Source organism: Aedes albopictus, chromosome 3, assembly GCF_035046485.1.
Source record: "Aedes albopictus strain Foshan chromosome 3, AalbF5, whole genome shotgun sequence".
In the NCBI taxonomy this organism is placed as follows: Eukaryota; Metazoa; Arthropoda; class Insecta; order Diptera; family Culicidae; genus Aedes; species Aedes albopictus.
The window spans coordinates 444,990,184-445,007,324 of NC_085138.1; the positions used below are offsets into that span (position 1 = coordinate 444,990,184).

The following is a 17,141-nucleotide window of genomic DNA, read 5'->3' on the forward strand; positions in this document are numbered from 1 at the left end:
ACGTAACACTGGCGAAATTTTCATTGACCACGCCTTCAACGATCATTTTGAATCTTGGTTGTGGCTTTCATAACAAGAAGAGCGCCCATCGTTTTTCTTTGCGTTTGACGTTTCACACTAGCGCCTTCTGATGACGATATTGCACAACGCAGTGTTTCGTGAAACATTTCCACCAGGTGGTGGTAGTGTGAACTGGGCGATGGATTTTCACGAAAATTGTTCTAGGCGTTTCGTCTGTTTGTCTGTGGTATGTACCTCTCATGCATTTGTTGTTGTTGAAGTTACTCGCATTCTTCCGATCATAAAGTATGTTCTCTAAGAGGTATTTTTTTTGCAGATAAACTAGACGTATACGCGTATTTTTGATCACAAGACTGGATCGCGTCTAAGTTTCAAATAGTAATTATGAATAATCAAACAAAAATATCATGAAAACAACTTGTTTAATTCAGGCGGTAGCTTTTACAATAAAATCAGCATCAAAATATAATTCTCGAAATAATTTACACAGAAAAAAAATTTTTTTTTGTTACTAAATGTTGAAATTGTGAAGTGTTTGAAATGTCATAACTTTTTTGTTTATCAGTTTACCATCACCAAAATTTTATGGTAGATAGCTGATATAATGAGCCATTTCCCCTAAAAAATTGACGTTGGTAAAAAGATAGGGTTTTGAGATATTTGAGTTTTTGTGACAAAGATCATATTTTTTAAAGTAAAAAAATAAATTTTTTACAGTGTATATTTTCTAAGGAATCATCATTTAGTTATCTAACTTTGCTGAAAAATTCATAACAATCGAACAATCCGTTTTTGCTGTACAGCTTTTAGAATATTATTGAACTATTTTCGCATACACCCTTTTGAAAAGTTAGTCGTGAGAGAATATGAAGGTTTAATATCGAAAAATGGCGATTTAGATGAAATTGAAAAACTGGGCAAAGTTTCAGATATTTTTGAAATGGTCGCTCAGGATCGACTGACATGACCCCGTGGAATTCCTCTTTTTTTAAAATCATATCTCAAGAAGGAGCATCGTAGAAGCAAAGTTTTTTGATGAAAATGAAAGAAAATTTTCTCAGGAATAAAAAAAAAGTTTTAACAAAATTTTCCACCGTTCAGAAAATTCAAAAAAAGCCGGAATTCGTGGAAAATTTTCAAAAAAATATTTTTGAGAAGGTGATTTCAGATGCTTTGATCACTGAAATTTTTGGAATGCATTTTTTTTCTTTCCTGAGTTGTAAAAATGTTGTGGAAAACTTTTTCCACTTCATATTTTTTTTTGAATCCTGAGAAAATTTGTTATTATTTTCTTTAAAAAACTTTGTTTCTACGACGCTTCGTTTTTGAGCTAAGATTTTCAAAGAAAGGCTTATATGGCACATTTGGACATTTTTAAACAAAAATTGGCCATAACTCAAAAACGAAAAAAAAAGTGCATTCCTAAAATTTCAGAAATTAAAGTCTATGAAATAATCTTCCCTAAAATATTTTTTTGAAAATTTTCCCCGAGTTCCGGCATAGTTTTTTTCGGCTTTTCTTTACGAATTTTCTCAACTGTGGAAAATTTTGTGAAAAACTTTGTTCAGTTCATATTTTTTTTGGATTTCTGAGAAAGTTTGCTTTCATTTTCTAAAAAAAACATTGTTTCTACGATGCTTCGTTCTTGAGTTATGATTTTTCAAAGTAAGTAATGTCAGGGGAAAACAAGAAATTTCTACCTGAGTTTTCCGGGAAAATAGGTGACCCTGAATTTTTCTCAATTTTTTTTTCTTCATTTTTCCATGACTCCTGCCTGTGGAAAAAGTTTCATGAAAATCAGATACCTTTTGACACAAACCCGTACGGTAATAAAAAAAAATCTCCTAAAGCATTAGGGCTTTGTAATATAATAGTTGACATTTAGCTGTCTTTAAAATATTACATATCTTCTTCTTCGTGGCTCGACGTTCGCATTGGAACTAGTTCTGCCTCTTTTCAACTTAGTGTTCTTGAAGCACTTTCACAGTTATTAATTGAAGGGCTTTCTTTGCCTGCCATTGCATGAATTTTGTAACATTGTGTGGCAAGTACAATGATACTCTATACCCAGGGAGTCGAGAAAATTGACTCGACCGGAACGGGAATCGAACCCGCCGTCTCCGGATTGGCGATCCATAGCCTTAACCACTAGGCTATCTGGAGACCCAAAAATCACATATAGTGCACTCTTAATAATGCGATTTTCAATTTTCCGCACTTCAAGGGGTTATACTGTTTTCAAAATCGGTTTCATAATATTCCAAATAAGTTGCTTGTAGAATACATTTGGGTTTGGCATCAAAAGAAAAGAAAACAAGGTAACAAAGTAATAGCAGACAATTATCATGTATTGTACAAAGTACAACAGCGCGATGGACCGAAGGTTTATATTGATCACACTCATATTTCCCTTTTTCGTGGTCAGTCAAACTTTCGCAAGATTTTGTTGAGTTTACATCAGAATCGTAATGAAAATGCATGTGAACTAATAAACCAATTCAAGCTTAAAAACGTTAGATACTGTTTCCATTTATCGATGTACCTACCATCAGTGCTGAAAAGTTCATTTCGTCATATCTAAATTCAATCACCTACTGCTTATTTTAGAAGCTGAAACTCAGAATATTGTACATGAAAAACTTGTACAGCTAGACCAGTTATGCAAGAAAGTCACGGAAAAAAACGATATTTTTAGAATATTCAAGGTAAATGTCACGGACTTCCTTAGATATATGCCAATGATAATCACGGTAAATATCATTTGGCATTTTTCAAAGGTAGTCCGTGACATTTACCTTAAATATTCAAAAAAAAATAGCGGTTTTTCCGTGACTTTCTTGCAGAGCTGGTATAGCCGCACAAGTTTTTCATATACCATATTCTCAGGTTCAGCTTCTAAAATGAGCTGTAGGAGATGGAATTTAGATATGACGAAATGATTTTTTCAGCACTGCCTATCATCAAACAACAGTATACAATTTCTATGCTCAGTACATATAGCTTTCGGGCAGTACAGCTCAATTTTAAAGACATCTTAAGGGTTCAATAAAAAGGGGAATCAATCATCCCCTATTCCCCCCCCCTAGCACAAGTGAGAACAAAACCGCTTGCACGTCGATACTATGGCCAAATACGTAACACAAACAATGGTTTCTTTCTTACACGTACCGTACCGATACAACTCGTATGACGTCCATTAACCATTTATAATCGACAGTTCGATACGATACGTGACCAGCATCAATCATTTAACAACTACCGCTCAATACCGTAGGCACCGTGCTTTAATTTGCACATTTGCAAATTAAAGTATGGTGATTCAATTTCCATAGCAACAAATTCGACCAAAATTGAATAATCTTCTATCATCGAGCTGTGTTTTGCCTTGAATTGCGCGCATTCCAGAGCCACAATAAGAGCAGATCCCCACTATCGAAGCGTGCTCCCAAAGAAACACTCCATTGGAGTGAATGCTCTTATCACCACATACGTTACAGTCCGTCCCAATCTAGTAAATTTATGATTCTGTCACGATCCTGTCACCTTCATTCCCAAACCACAAAAGTCACAGTATTTATTGCAACGCTTTTTTTCTTCTTCTTCTCTCGTTTCCTGTTTCGCATCATTTCAGTGAGCTCCCACAACCAGCAGCGGATGAAAACCTGACCACCTGTTTTGTCATTGCTGGACCACCATGCGTCCCCATCCCCGTCGCCAGCCAGCACCGCCGCCGCGCGTCGTCATCGACATCACATGGTCCGCAGCCGGTCGTCGGTGTTGACGGTTCTAGGCTGTGGGGAGCATCCGCGCCATAACTCAGCAGCAGCAGCAGCAGCCTGCTGGAATGTGTGCGTGTGGGTGGTGCTAGTTTTTCACGGCATGCTAACGGGTGGTTGTTGGTTGTCGGTCACTCACCGGATCTGTCTGGAGTGTTTGGGTGGGTGGGAACACAAGTTCATCCCGAGCGCGGAAACAGTGATGAACATGCGCGCATCGTCGTTGTCGTCGCCGTCGTCGGCGGTGGGAGCGTGAGTGAGTGGATGCAAAGGTGCTGGGCTATCTAACTGGCGGTGTTTGGTCGTTTAGTGTTGAATGAACAACAGACGGGGTCGAAAGTAGGTGCAGCTAGAATTCGTCGCGTCGTGTGCTGCGAGTGAGCGTGGTGCATTTTTCCCATTGACGAGGGTCAGTTGTTAATCGAAGTGGTGGAGCCGATTGGTGGATGGTGTGTTTTGGGTTCCCGTTTCACGGTTGGGTGGAATGGACATGTGGCGGGAGTTGCCGGTGTGAACGAGGAAACAGGAAGTACATTCGGGAATCCTGTCTTCGTGCGCGGCGGTTTTCTACCAGAGCACAGCGAGTAGCGGAAACGGGCTTTGGAAGGGAAATTAAGTTCGGAAAAATCAATTTCGAAAGCACCTCGCGTTCCAGCGTAATGTATTGATGAGAAGAAAAGGGTTTGTCGTGGCTGGAATCATTGTTTATCTCACGTACAAGCTGTTGAGATTTATCTTGCATTCTGTGGGGCATTTTCCTGTGGATACGAGGTGAAAACAAATTCATAAAAGTGATTCCCGGAGCCATATTTGCTGTGCATTGCGAAACCAAAAAGTGAGTGTAGTCGAACGGAGTGGGGGAGGGATCACAATAGTGCCCAGTGTTTTCCTGGTGGGAGTGGGGAAAGAGGTGGTGAAAAGCCTTCGCACACTCAAGTGCTGGACTGAGAGTTGTGCTGGGTCTGCTGGTGAACCAAGAAGAATTCAGACGGAACAAGAAGAACAATAACTGCCTGGAATTTCGTTCTTATCAGCCAGCGGTATATAAAGTGTGTCGTTTGTTGAGCTGCTTGGGGTTCGGGTCTCATCTGGCAGTCCTGCCCACGCCGAAGCGATTCAGGTCCCACGGGAGACGTACGTGTTGTGCACATATGCGAGGCCATGGCCTCGTGCGAAGCAGCCCGAGCCTGAACTCTCGATGGTAGTATATCTTGCCAACGCTGGTCAACTACCAGGCGTCCGTTGCACAGTGAGGCGGGATTGGTGAATCGTTGGCGGAAATAAATGTTCGATTAGGGAAATGGGGTTGGTGGTTTCGGAAACCATATTTTAATTCATATTTTCTTTATGTTGGCATTTTTCACTCTGGCTCCTATTTTATTATTGAGTATATGTTGGCTTCGTGGCCATGCAGCTAGCGGCGTCAGTCATCTAGACATTCTGTAAGCATTGGCGAAACTACGATTTTTTTTTGCCAAGGGGTGCATTACAAACAAATATTCATTAGTTCATCCGTTCATCAGTTATCGCCCCATATCTCACAGCAATGCCCGTGTAGTTGCCGGCTTAGAATAGCACTACGGACCCCCTGTTCCGGGGGTAAAAGTCCACCAAACAGGGAACCCCAATCCAAGATGTCAGGCAACCGGTGCTGAGGGATGAATAGTTGAGGGGGTTTAAAACATGCTCGATCTTTAACGGATCCCGTAACGTGGGTAGATCTCCCTTTTGGGTTGCGTAATGAAGTAAGATCTACCAAACTGAACCCTGGTGACGGTTCCGGGTCATTTGGCCGAACGCCATTTGGCCGAATGCCGTTTGGCCGAAAAATGAATGATGAACTTAGGTGACCATGCCCCCGTTCCCAGCCTCAGTATAACTTGAAAGAATAGCCTATGAGTCAAAGAAGGAAAAGTCTTTGATAAAATATAGGCAGTTTTAACGCCAACTAAGCACTGAATATCAAAACTAGAAAGAATAGCCTATTATTAAAAGAAGGAAATATTTCTGATGATCATATTGGGAATTAGAACGTCGAAGACTTCTTCTGAATTCTTTTGATCACGATTCGGCCAAACGGCATTCGGCCAAATGACCCATTCGGCCAGATGGCATTCGGCCAAATGGCGTTCGGCCAAACGGCATTCGGCCAAACGGCGTTCGGCCAAATGGCCGGACACCCCTGGTGACATTCAGCTTGTTAAGCTAGGGTAATGCGTTTTGGTAATAAGGATTCATGGTACAAAGCCCTTGATACTAGTGACAGTTTCTAAGATTGCATTTATTTTGCCTTACGTATAGTTAAAGACTCGGTCTGTCCTCGCCGAGACTACACTTGATGTGAGGAAAATAAACATGCTTTGCGTATCTAATTGCGTAATAACCTACTAAGGACTGATAAGTACTGGTGATACAAGGACTCACGTGAGTTCTTATTACCAAACACATTCTCTAATTTGTCAGCGTTTTGCAACTAGCCTAAAGCCCCGGGATTTTCAATGTTGCCCTGGGACTAAACTAGGAGCAAGACACGGATGAAGCCAGAGTTTCGATGCATGGACAAATATCAGTTCTACCGTTTTGTTTTTCTCAGAAATATAATCGATCATGTATGATTAAGGGCGCACTTTCGCTAGGATTTATTTCCCTGTGAAAACGGTACTTTTTCATCACATTCGATTTCTCGAACCTCTGAGGTAACAAAACAAGATCTGTACAGAAATCGATGCTCCATTGCCTCTCAATGACAATGGAGTAGTACGGCATGCACTAAATACTAAGGATACAGGTATTGCCACAAAAGATCTAAATGCTGGTCGCAGTGGCTCATCCGAACAGAAAAAAAATCTCACAGCAATACATTTAAACTACCCCCTAGAGTCTGGCACCCCCGACACCCCCGGTAGTTTCGCTCATGTCTGTAAGCCTCCGAGTGTGGGTTCGATTCCCGCTCCAGTCGAGGAAACCCTATTCGACAAACGGAAAATTCTTCACTCTTTGACTTTGCGTTATACATATGTGTTGTCCGTACCCTCTTGTTAATGTATGTTTAGTCTGTACAACAGGCTTAGTATCAGTTGTGGCGTTACAAATACTAAGATCCTCATACTGGCCAAACAAGTTACGCTGAGATCGGTCATCAAACCTACCGTCTCTGAATAAAGCCTTATTCACTAGACAATTAGGAGGCCTTAATCGATACAAACAAGTAGAAATAACCTTGCGCGCCAACCACTTTCAACTCTTGAATCTTTCGACTGGATTTGTCCGTAATTTTCTTCGGAATATCATCCCAAACATTCTGCAGCAATTTCTCCCAGAGATTCTTCTCGGAGTTACCTAGTTCTTCGGTGATTCCTACTGAAATTGCAGTATGAGTTACTTCTGAGACAGCCTTAGGAAATCGTGAGGGCTTCTCCCATAAGTTCTTTTGAGATTACTCTAGGCATTAGAATTCGTTAAAAAGTATGTTTGTTGAGTTCCCTCAAGAAGAAACTCCAAAATATGATTACGCAATCCACGTGATCCGCCAGAAATTCCTCAAGAAATTTTACAAGAGTTCCTTTGAGATTTCCATTAGAAGTTTATCAAAGAATTCTTCCTTCAGTTAAGTATGAGATTCTTCCAAGAATCCCTCTACGGGTCCCTCTAGTGATTTATTTTGGAATACTTTTAGTAAATAACTTTAAAGTCCTCCAGAGCTTCATCTAGGTTTCCCTAAGAAGTTGTTTCTGTGATTCTTCTAGGAATATTCTCGAGTTCCCCGCGGTAAACTCGTCCGATTCCATCATGACATGCTCATGCTGGGACATCTTTTTGGGATACGTTTTTCTGTTCTACTTCTTGGAACCTGTCAGGAATTTCTCCTTAAAATTTTTCAGTAGTTCTTCTGGGAACCCTCCTTGAGTTTTGTTGCTTAGAATTATCCTGGGGTTTCTTTAAGGACTACATACTTCAGAAGTTCCTGGAGAAATCAATAGAAAGAATTTATTTACTCCTTTCGGAGGAGGAATTCTAAAAGGAATCTTCGAATGAACTTCTGTAAAATAACTTCCAAAGCAATTTCATGTCCACATACCATAAAGGAATCTCTAGAAATTCTCAGAAAGCATTCGTGAATGAATTGCCAACGAGAGTTTCTGGAAGAAATTACGGAAGGAATTCCTATAGGGATCCTTAGATGAAATTTCTGGCTGATTTTTCTTGGCGTTCTTAATGCTGAGAGTGACGGGTTCTATTCCCGGTTGGTCCAGAAACTTTTTGTAAAAGAAATTTTCTTAACTTTTTTGGATATACACATGCAAAATGGTCATGGACAGAGGAAGCTCTTAGTTTATAAGCTGAGGAGCTGGCTATGTCTCAGTCGGGACGTAACACCAAGAAGAAGAATAAGAATAAGTTTCATCTGAGGATTTCACAGATGTTCATATTGAAATTTCTCCCTGAAAATCCACCAGGAATTCCACCACAGGTATTTCAGAAGTTCCTTTGGGATTTCATTAACGAAGAGTTTTTTTTTTCTGGGATACCTTTGGGAAATCTCTTGAAAGTCCTCCAGAGCTACTTTTAGGTTTCCCCATAGAGTTGTTTGGAGATGAACCAGCCTCGGGCTGAAAATCTCCCTAATAAAGCAAATAATAATATAAGAGTTGTTTCTGGGACTACTCTAGGATTGTTTCCGGGTTTCTCTAGGTAAAGTCGTACGATTCCATCATCTCAAGATTCCATCATGAGTTCTTTGTGGCATTTATTCAGAACTTCCTTTTGGGATCCGTCCCAGAAGGAATTCTCGCACTAATCCCAAAGTAAACTTCTGTAGGAATTCCTTTAAAACAACATTCCTACAAAGAATTTCTGAGAGAATTTCTCTAATAAAGGACACTACACCGTCTTCAACCAGAGGTTGCACAGACTGAACGATCACAAACATGATACAACGAACAACACACAAAAAACCCAGTGGTCCAGAGGAGAATTTTCCGTTTGACGAAAAGTTTTCAACGACTGAAGCGGGAATCGAACCCACAGTCCGAGGCTTACGAAATGCCTAGACGGATGGCGCCACTAACGGTGCACGGCCATGAAGCCCAACAAATTCTAGAAAAAAAAATTCTGGAGGAATACTCAGGTAGGGTTTCTAAAGAAATCCCCAGCATGAATTTCAAGAGAGATCCCGATATGGAATTTCAGGAAGAATCTCGCCTCCGGAAGAAATTTAGACAAATTCGCTGCTGGCATTGCTTTACGTAGTAATCGCCAGAAGAAGTTTCAGGAAACACCCACCGAAGAAGTTTTTGGATGCGATTCAGAAGGAGTACCGTAAACCGGGGTCAAATTGATCTCCGGGTCGAAATTGATCAGGCGATTTTCTGTTAGATATAACATTCTTCAAACAGCTTCCAAGTATCGTTTAGTATCGGTTCCCAACTGCACGATAGTTGAAAGGAAATTACTTAAAATATGCTAAACCTAACCGAAAAACGTGTGATCAATTTCGACCCGAAGATCAATTTGACCCCGGTTTACGGTAGTTTTTCTACTCTCTGATTCAAAATTGTTTCACTTGATGGCGCTTCTGTACACCAACGAAAAGATTTAAATTTGGTGTTTTCTCCAAAGATGTTCGTCTGACTAAGCATTTGCAGGTTGATGGAGTTATTAGTAAGACATGTTTCTACTAGCTGGTGCTAAAGGGGAAAATAATGTTTTACTGATAATCTTAGTCCAGCAAAAAGATACCAAGTTGACGTCTTCGACAAAACCGCAAAAATGATTGATAGCAGCTTTTCTAAAAAAAAACAATTCTGTACGGGATCATCTTACTTGGTCCCTTTCCGGACGTCTTCAGGGATTTTTACACAAATTCTATCACGAATCCAGAAATATCTTCAGGATTCCCTAGAGGCCTACCAGTAGTTGCTTCAAGGGTTCCAGGTATATTCCACCAAGAACTCCATCAATAGCTACTCCACACATATCTCCAGGAATTCCTCCCAGGATTCCTTCAAAAATTCCTCCCGGGATACCTTAATGAATTCTTCTCGGGATTCCTTCAAGAATTTCTCCTTAGATTTCTCTCAGAATACTTCTAGAAATTCCTCCTGAAATTTCTCTAGAATTTTCTTCAAGAGTTTTCCGGCATATCAAATTTGTCCTGGAATTTCCACTTGCATTCTTTTGGAATTCCTTCAGTGACTTCCTCTAAGAATTTTTTCAGGAATTCCTCTAGAAATTGCTTTAAGGATGCATTATTAATTCTTCCTGGAGTTTAATAGGTTCGATTACTGGGGCTTAGTGGTCATGAGAACGTGCACGTTTGCTTTACGAGCGAATAGTCATGGGTTCAATACCCAACTGCTGGCGAAAAGTTTTTCATCAATCAGATGCAACCCGTCCGTTGACACTGGCCCTCTTCTGAGCATCTACTCTAATGAAACGAACATCTGGTAAACGACCCATGGCAGCAAATAGTAGACTTTCCCTCTGATGCACCGATTAGGAACAACAGCAACAACATCACGTGCTCTTCGCTTCATCTTCGATAAAGTAGAAGAAAAAGCTTCAACGTAGTGCATCATCAGTGCCTGTACCAGAACTAAGGTGGATAACAAAATGATATCATGTCCTGTTACCTGATTATCATTCACTTGATAAAAAAGAAAACTCAAGTTGATCAGAAATTGCCTGATCAACTGATAATAAACAATAGGGATTCTAAATCATCAATCAAAATGCTGTTTAAAACAAAAATGTAGTAAAAATATTTCCGGAAATTACACAATGCAGTGAAAGTTACTGCGGGCTTTCATATTATTGTTTTGTTACAGGCAAAATATTAAGTTTTCGTTTTGTCTTTGAACCACCTTTCCCAGTATTGCCCACTTGGGATTCCACTCTCAAGGGATAGTGAAGATTCTAATCTTTCAACTGCCGACTGAGCCATCTGCGCCATTTTGGGTCGGAAATAGTTACTTAAGGTGAAAGTTGACCTTGTGCCTTTGAAAGAGATGTATATTTTAATGTCCTGTACAAGTTTGTAGAAGGTTACAAAACTCTAGGAATTTATCTGTTGAAGCTATCCTGAAAAAAAAGTTTTGGGGATAGTTCACATTCTCACTTCTAGGTGGATTAATCATTAATTAAATTTTATCAAAAGACGCTTTTCAACATGCAGAAAAACTTTTGAACACTGTGCCATAAGCAGTTTTTACACTGTCCATCGTCGCTTTGTCTAGTGAGCTCCCGGGAAACCTATTCTCCTCCGTGATTTTCCACAGCTCTGCGTGGTCAATACTGTTGTACGCCACCCTGAAGTCGATGAACAGATTGAACCTAGAGTTCACGATATTTATCATGGATTTGCCGTCAAGGAAGCCGGCTTCATAATTTCCCATAAACTCATTTACTCTGGGTAAAAGACGACGGAAAATGATCTGCGATAGCACTTTGTAGGCCACATTAAGAATTGTGATCGGTTCGGAAGTTCTCACACCGCGCAAGATCGTCCTTAGTACACGTAGCTCGAAAACTCCGAGTACTTGCAGGTCCTCCTCGAGCACGGTCCATGTGCGTCGTGTGCGTAGAGGACCACCGGTCTTAATAGAGTTTTGTACATGGTGCATTTTCTGCCGTTAATTAGAATCCGAGAAAGACGAAGTCTTCCTCCACCTTGAAAGTTTTCCAGTCTGTCGTAACATTGCTATCTACACACCTAGAAAATGTCATGTAATTTTAAGTGTGCTGAACCTGACGTATACGAGCATTAAAAAAAACACAAATTTAGAGGTTGAAACATGTAAATTTGCGTCTTTCAAGACACCCTAAAATAAAACTTAATTTTTCTTAGCATTTAGCAATCGCTACCGATTTGACAGATGAAACATAGAAAAGTAAAATAATGCCATGCATGGATTCGAACAGCGGATCTGTTGATCGTGAGCCACATCTCTTACCTCTCGGCTATTTCACCGAGTAAGAAGATGGGTGATGCACGTGATACCGATCCCACGATTCTGGTGAAACGAATTTGTTGACATCTAATGCAGCCAACCAGCACTTACATGATGCGCGTAAAATTGAGTCCAATTTGTGATTCAGTCTTGAAAACGTTTACGTTCTTTGGTGATTCCGTTTCGTGCAAGTTTCAGAATTTCTAAGCGTGTAGGCTTGCGCTAGGTTCGCGGTTCTGCAAGCCAGCATATACTTCGTTCTTGACGCATTCACCATCAGAGTCCGACCATTATTGCTGCACACTAGACCTGTTCACTTTGAAACTTTTTTTCTCCGATTCTCCGTGACACATTAAATTATCAATCCGCATGTAAAACCAACTCTTCAGTCCAAAATTGAGCCAAATTGATGAAGATTTAAAGGTGTATCAAATCGATTTTGTGTTTTTTTAGCCGTTTTCACAGAAATTTACTCAGAAATTCACAAAATTGCTCCGAAAAGATGCCGGAGATACCGTTAGGATATAGTCGGAACAATTCTCTACAACTTTGCCGAAGACACTACGGTGTTTAAATTGCGTATTTCGAAGTTATTCAACAATTTTAGTTAAAAAATCGCGAAAAAACACGATATTTTTATGATTTTACATATCAAAGTCATGTAATTTAACATTGTTTTACGTGACTAAATTAATTTGCGATTACTCCTTTTTGTAACGAACATTTCGTCCATACATCGTTTTTGTGTAGGAATTCGTTTTCATTGACTAATTATCAAAAGTATGCCACGTTGATACTAAAAATCGCCCAGAGTTACCAGCACGAATTAAAACAAAGTTACCCATGATTAAGATGTCATGCCATCGTATTCTAATGTCTTTTGATTTAAGTATCAGAAATGGTGCAGATGGTAAGGCTCGAGCTTGCGGATCAGAAGGTCCCAGGTTCAAGCTCTCAAATACATGATAAACTTTTTTTTTCTTTCTTTGTAGCAGTTAGGATGATGAATCTGCCATTACTTACACGCAATCTCCCAAATAATAATGATCGGGACCTGCCAATTAAGCCCATTCCAGGACTAGCTAGATACATATTTAGTTTATACTTGTTGACAATAAATCGTGTCGACGAGATCAGCTGGGCGAAATATTGAGCATCTGTTTGATAATGATCAATTTAGCTAAAACAATTCAATACGATGATGGAACTGCTTCTGGATGCAACATTTTACAGACAACTATGGGTGGAGCTTACTTGTTATCTATCTACCCACAAATCAGCACAACTACACGATGAAGGGAAACTTCATTCTTACTATGCATTCTACGGTTCCGAAACAATGCTATGATGCCAAATTGCAATGAGATGCAGTGCGTAGTTTCATCAACTTATAGCAGGATCGAGACGCAAAAAAATGCTATTCCAGGACTCGAACCTTGAATCTTCGAATCCACAATCTCATGCTCAACCAACTGCACCAAATTCAGACTGATGCAGATGAGACAAAGAAGTGTAATGACGTTCAAATCATGGGTAACTTTGTTTTATTTCATGCTGGCAACCCTGTACAATTTTTAGTATCAACGTGACAAACTTTTGATAATTAGTCAATGAAAACGAATTTCTACACTAAAATGATGTATGGACGAAATGTTCGTAACACATTAAAGCAATAGCTCATAAAATTAGTCACCTAAACCAATGTAAAATTACAAGACTTTTACATGAAAATTCGTTAAAATATTGTATTTTTTGGTGATTTTTTAATGAAAATTATTGAATAACTTTGAAATACGCAATTTAAATACCGTAGTGTCTTCAGCAAAGTTGTATAGTATTGTTCTAACTATATTTTAACGGTATTTTCGGTACCTTTTTGGTGCAATTTTCTGGATATTGAAGTACATTTTCGTGAAAAGGCTCGAAAAAACACAAAATCGATTTGATACACCTCGAAACCTTTATCAATTTGGCTCATTTTTGGACTGAAGCCTTGTTTTTGCATGTGGATTGGTAATTTGATGTGACACGGGTAGGTCAAAAAAAGTGAACAGGTCTACTGCACACGTTTCGGGCTGGTGTACGGTTCCAAATGTTCTATAATATAATGATATCCTTGCCATCCACAAAACAGACGAATTAGAGGAATTTTGAGAAACCCAAGTAACACAGAAAACATCTTTGAGAATAAACTTCAAAAAAGACGTTGTAGTATAGTACTATAATCGTATTTGTACACATATTATGTTGAAATCATGTTATAACTGTGTTTGGCAATAACAAGTTACTGAAAAATGTTATCATCCTCACTACAAGTTGAAATAACGTAAATTTAACGTTGGTTACACAAGATATTTGTGTCATCGTTTTGCTTCAATTGAAGATGATATGTATAACATCAGTAGAACATAGTTATAACCTTTGAGCTCAAACATGTTATTAAAACGTTGTTTTCACGTACTAAATACGTTAATGTACAACATTATCAGTTTGATAGCTCTTCTCACTGACTTGATCACTATTTAAGAAACATCTCTTTCACTTAAAAATTCAAAGCAATCCAAATACGATAGCAACTTTAATTTTATGCTTTGCGGTTTGATCCCGCTAGTTACAAATGGGTATGTTAATAGCCTCTAGAAAACTTGGCACAGACCACCAAGCAGACCACAGTCACCATGGCTCGAAAGATGGGCGCCACCATTCAAATTTATTTGCAAAGCAGGCCTCCCGTCACCTAAAAATCACTGGGGGTACTTACGTGGCAGCTAAATCTCACTTACCAGCACAGTTTTTACACTATTTTTGATCCCGCGAAACATACTAAAACAATTAATTAATATTCGTTCTAGGAAACGCACTCAAACTTTGTTATTGTTATACCTATGTTCAAAACAGGTCATCCAAAACCAAAAATGACAACGTCGTATGCTATTGAGAAGTAGATGTTCAAAATACGTTGCTATGATGTTTTTTCAATGTATTTCATTCGATTTTAGTGGTATTCGACAAACATGTTATTGAGATGTATAATAGTCGTAATTTGAACGTATTTCTAGAACTTTGAGTTTTTCCGTATATCAGGCCAGACCAATTACAGTGCCTGCTCAAAAGTTTCACACTACCATTTTTATATATAGCCGTTTGTTCATCTACTGATATTTCTGTCAATAATTATCCATCTGGAACATTTTAAATATGTAATGAAAAAATATAATTTCCTTATTGATAACGAAGACAAATAGACCATTCCCGTCTGACCTTACCCCCCTTTTTTATATTTTTCTTCGAAAGGCATTGATTTTTTATGAGTTTTGTCTTTTTTAGATTGTTGATATATGCACTCAAAATTTTCATACAAATTTTTGAAAACTTGAAATTTCACCACTTTTTGGAATCAAAATCATCATGCGAAGTAGTTTTTGGTAGCCCTATGGACTTATCCACCGATGAACCAAATTCATCGCGGTCCGAGAATTTTGACACTAGAGCGGGGTCTGTTCCAATCAGAATCGTCCAATTCTGATTGGAACGGCCCCGCTCTAGTGTCAAAATTCTCGGACCGCGATGAATTCGGTTCATCGGTGGATAAGTCCATGAGGTGGTGAACTTATTATTCACCTCACCCTTTTTACAATGTTTGTTTACAGTTACAAATGTCAAGCAGCAGGAATTCTGTGTTTTTCACATTCCGGCCTTTGGGAAAAATCATCACTACGCAGAAATCCCACCCTACATCCGTGTGCGCATTCATCCTCAGGAAACAGTCCGCTGGGAATCCATTGAGCAGTTCACGACCTGCTCCTCAGTATCACTATCACTAATCTTTTTGGCTGAATCACGTTCGTGTAAACCGAGGACATCAGCCAGAAACTTGTAGATCTTGGATCACCAGCAGGGTTTCATCCGCAGTCGAGCATTTTGGTTCCGGAAGACCCAATCCGATGGATGTCTCTTCGCGCACTCAACCATGCATACAAAATCAGGATGTCACCCACAACGCGTGAAACCGGCGAAATCACACCCGAACGGGAATATAAACGAAGCCGACGACGTGTCCCCAATCTTTCAAAGCCCCTCTTGCACAAGCTGCTCTCGGATGTCAAGACATATTGCGAACTGAACCAAGAGAAACTCGACGAGCTAAAGGCAGTAAAAGCCAAGATACCGGCGGAAGCCCTTCCCTCGAAATCGCTGGGCGCCAAAATAATCAAGTTCATGAGCTGGAGCAACTCCGAAAATGGAAGCGCCACATCGACGAATATGTGGCTTCACTGGAAAAGCAGGAACTCGTCGATACAACCAAGGCGGAACGGGACCAAGATGGAAACTGGAAACGATCCAGTTCATGCGCGGCATGACGGACGAGTGCATTCATTTGAAGAACTTGTCCCGTACGACACCTCGCTGATCATTGTTGTACGCACCAAAGACTTCCATTCCACCGGGCAGCTGCTGGAGCTGGAGGATATTTGGCCAGGAGCGGAGGTTCGCTAACTGGATGCCGGAGACGTGAGCGCCTACGTGCTGCACCAGGAGCTGTTCCGTTCGTACATCGTGGAAGCATTAGAGCGGGCCCGCAAATAGCTGATACCTACCAGGAGAGCACCGAATCCGTTGCAAAACTGCGGCATCCACAAACGCACTATTGGAACCAGGGAACGGCCTTAGCAGAGTGGCAACAACAAGACACGTCGGAATCGGTAGAAAAACTCGGACAACCGGGAGGATTGTTTTCACACGTGTGTATTTAGGTTAAGACTTGGAAAGAATGACAAAGAATAATAATAATGACAGTACAATAAGTTTGTTCTCTATCCCTGTGACTCGAGTTGTTGATACGGTCCAGTGCTTCAGCGCTCCCTGGTACTGGGAATGCCAACACTCCTCCTCGCTGATCACTGGATGTCTTCATTGGCCTTCTGGACACACAGCGAGCTTCTCCTTAAACAACTTCATCTTCATAGCGCCGAGGGGTTTCGTAAAAACGTCTGCAACCATATGTTCTGACGGGCAATATCGTAATTGGATGACCCCACGACTACAGAGATCCCTGGCGTGGTAATACTTGGTATCGATGTGCTTACTCCTTTTGTTTTGCCGCTCCAGTGATACAAAGTCGATGCAACTGCGATTATCTTCGTATAGAACTGTCGGTTGTCGTTGAGCATGTCCAAGTTCTGCCAACAGTCTTCGGAGCCAGGTCGCCTCTTGAGCTGCTTCAGAAAGAGCGACGTATTCGGCTTCCATCGTCGACGTCGCTACGCACGCTTGCTTCCGACTAGCCCAACTGACACTCGCCTTGCCTAACTGGAATAGGAACCCGCTAGTGGATTTCCGGTCGGTTGTATCACCAGCCCAGTCCGCGTCGCTGTACCCAATCATCTCTAAGCAT

The 17,141-nt window shown here is 40.3% G+C and overlaps 1 protein-coding gene across 6 annotated transcripts in view; it reads left to right on the forward strand.

Annotated features, from left to right (window-relative positions):
• The first annotated feature begins 3,731 nt into the window (after positions 1–3,731).
• The window catches only part of LOC109425926 (neuroglobin), a 170,028-nt gene continuing 156,618 nt past the window's right edge, over positions 3,732–17,141 (forward strand). For 2 of the 6 annotated variants that reach the window (XM_062856682.1, XM_062856686.1), the window contains exon 1: positions 4,313–4,632. The gene's annotated coding sequence lies outside the window, so the exon portion shown is untranslated. Of the gene's footprint in view, positions 3,959–4,096; positions 4,247–4,312; positions 4,633–17,141 lie in introns of those variants that run through there. The other 4 variants (XM_062856687.1, XM_062856685.1, XM_062856683.1 and 1 more) reach the window with 4 other exon arrangements.